Source organism: Pyxicephalus adspersus, unplaced genomic scaffold (assembly GCF_032062135.1).
Source record: "Pyxicephalus adspersus unplaced genomic scaffold, UCB_Pads_2.0 Sca3283, whole genome shotgun sequence".
In the NCBI taxonomy this organism is placed as follows: domain Eukaryota; kingdom Metazoa; phylum Chordata; class Amphibia; order Anura; family Pyxicephalidae; genus Pyxicephalus; species Pyxicephalus adspersus.
The window spans coordinates 1-3,050 of record NW_027320289.1 but is presented as its reverse complement, the minus strand read 5'-3'; the positions used below and the strand labels follow the sequence as shown (position 1 = coordinate 3,050).

Below are 3,050 nucleotides of genomic sequence, written 5' to 3'. Positions count from 1 at the left end.
GATCCCATCACGAGAAATCTGCAGCTTTTGACGAAGCGGTACTAATTATACTTACATCCTATATATTCTTTGTAAGTGTTTGCTGGTTGTTGAATTATATATTTCTTTTTCAACCTTATGGGGGTTTGTTATTGGTTTGCTTTTCTGTTCATGGCTAATACAGTATAGTACATATTCCCTGTTTTAGAAAAAAATGTGACTACATTAAGTCTATGTTTAAAGCAGAAGTAAACCCAAAACTAACCCAAAATAAAAAAATCCCGCAGATCAGTCTATCTGTCAGGAGGCTCCGCCATCTTCTCCTCTCCTCTTCCGTATTCTTCTTCCTACATCACCTGATATTGCACTACACAGGCGCGAGATTGGTTGATGTAGATTGGGAAAAAACTTGCCGATCTCACTGCGCATGTATGAGATCGGCAAGTTTTTTCTTATTAATGAAATGAATAGCAGCCAAGAGCCCTTTAAGATGTGTGACGTAGGTGTCCTGGGAGGCTCTGCGCTCCCATTCATTCTTGATCGCTTAGGTGTTCGAGAATTAGACGGGCAGTGCTGCACTTAAAAAAAGTACTAACATTTATCCCCACTGGCGGTATGATTAATAAGAATTTTTAAATGCAAAATCGGTGCATTTAAAAATCCTTAATATTTTAAATTTCCCACCCCGGTCCTGCCTACCTGCATGATGGCCGGCATCTCCTTCCCCTGGTCTCGCGTCCCCAATATTCACACACTCGGGACGCAGATGCCGGCTGGGCATTGCCAGCTTGCACAGATGCCAGGCCAGCATTGGGAGGGAAAGAAGGTGGTGAGCATCGCTGGAGGACGCCTCTGGAACGTGGGAACAAGGAAATTCCACCCCAAGTGGCTTGGGGTTACCGCCTTTATTATGGAAAATCCACCCCGAGCCACACTCAGGAATACAGCCAGGGAGGTTAAATAAAAAGGCTTGTCTACCCTTTTATGTAAAGTGAAAATTCTGAGTTTAGGTACATTTTAATATGCATCTACAGAGTTCTCCCCAGCCCCTTTTAGCTTGGCGCACCACCCAGCATTATTCAGTAACCACCCGGCAGTTTTTGGGTGGTTACTAAAGAGTTGCATTACAATACAAGGGTTGCCACCAATTTCTTCCAACCCAGTTTAAAAAAAAAGTCTGGGTTAGACACTGATCTATATACTTAAAAGAAATGTATGCATTCTACAAATCTAATAAATTTTTTGGGTCTGATGAAGCAGAGAAGACTCTGTAAAATGCGTTACCAAATGAAACTATTCAATATGCTATGTTTTTGTATCAAGTGAAACTACCTAATATATAATGATTTTGCATGAAAAAGACCTACTTGCCTTGACTGCATTGACATTTTAAACTTTTAATATGTTTATGTCTATTTCTATGTGAACTATTAAACATTATATTTAAACTGCATTCATTTGTGGTTTGGAAAATTCTTAAAACCCCCGTTTTTGGTGCCACACTATTTACATGTATACAATACAGAACATTTTTTACTAAGAGAAAACTTTTTCTGCTATTCCATATATCATGCAGAATGTCGCATAGGCACTCACCCACCTCCTAGATTGTAAGCTCTTCAGGGCAGGGTTCCTGATGAGATTTCTCCTGTGTTACTGTCTGTATTCATCTGTCATTTTCAACCCCTATTTAATTATACAGCGCTGCGTATTATGTTGGCGCTATATAAATTCTGTTTAGGAACAATAATATTATTAAAGTGACTGCGCAAGATTCACATGCTACGTAAAACATTTAAAGTACAACGCTGTGTAATATGTTGGTGCTATATAAATACTATGGCTGAAGAGCTTACAATCTAAATGGTGGGGGAAGTATCACACAATAGGAGGGGGGATATGTAGTGGTGGGAAGTAGTGAGGGTTTAGGAGACAGAAGACAGGTGGGTAAGTTTGAAAAGATATTTGGGCCATACTTTGCCACCAAATGGTTGATTACAATCACGGAAGCCTCAAAGCCCAATAGGAAGGGATATCGGGCAAGGAGCCTTTATTACCATCCGAATTTCCAGCTTGCTAATTTTAGGAAAGACTTACATAGAACTTGGCACTGCACATTTTATATCGTAACAGAGATACCCCTGTCAAATTCACAATTTTAGAAAGACAAGTGCATGCCCCAAGTCTGCACCCAACGGGCTAAAACAAATGTGTGTCAGAGCGTTTACTAAGGCATCAGAATCTATTCAGAGACTCTAGTCTTAGTATCATCATTCACACTCCAGGTTTAATTAGAACAGGTAATGAAAGAGTACTTACACTGACAATATTTTAAGAAATACTTCAGCCACTATCTGCTGCACCTGTGGACACAAAAAGGAATTAGTTGGTATAGCGTACCCAATACTTTTAAAAAACAAGTTGTCAATGTTCTACTATCCTATTAAAGTGTCCCATCAATATAAGATCGCTGTAGCCAAAAATAGCTGCTAAAAAGGTTTTTGTAGAATCTCTAAGTGCTTCCACTTTACTGCCTGCTGGCCAATGCAAGCCTATGACTTAATATACATGTAGAATAGTTTATCTCTGCTGCACAATGTGGGATTCTAACCAGCATGTACATCTGTCCTGTGACTAGGACATATGCATTGGCAGAATGTTATCCCACAACCTGAAGTGTGGAATTCCATTAGGCTGGTAGTGGGTAAGCAGCAGTGTTTTTAAGACGCAGGCAAATAAAAGGAAATTAATACCTTTTAGAGATATATGATGATAGTTACCACTAATTCTGTGCTGGCAGAGTGACAATATGGATCCAGAACCATCTTGCCACGAATGGTGGAGCGCTAATACTTTCCCTACCACCTCCTAAACAAAATAATTATCCACACCAAAAGATGTGAGCAGGTCAGCCTTTTCACATTTGTCTAATATGCGTTGCAATATTCCTACATTCGGCATGCTTTTTCTCTGGAGCTTGACCTGGGGCATTTAGAGCATGTCAGAGCGTTTACTAAGGCATCAGAATCTATTCAGAGACTCTAGTCTTAGTGTCATCAATCACACTCTTC

The 3,050-nt window shown here is 39.9% G+C and overlaps 1 non-coding gene across 1 annotated transcript; it reads right to left on the bottom strand.

The window, feature by feature from the left end:
• Window positions 1-2,191: 2,191 nt before the first annotated feature.
• On the bottom strand, window positions 2,192-2,257 carry LOC140321392 (small nucleolar RNA SNORD52). The gene has a single exon (XR_011918923.1). It is a non-coding gene; the product is annotated as a small nucleolar RNA SNORD52 (small nucleolar RNA).
• Window positions 2,258-3,050: the final 793 nt, after the last annotated feature.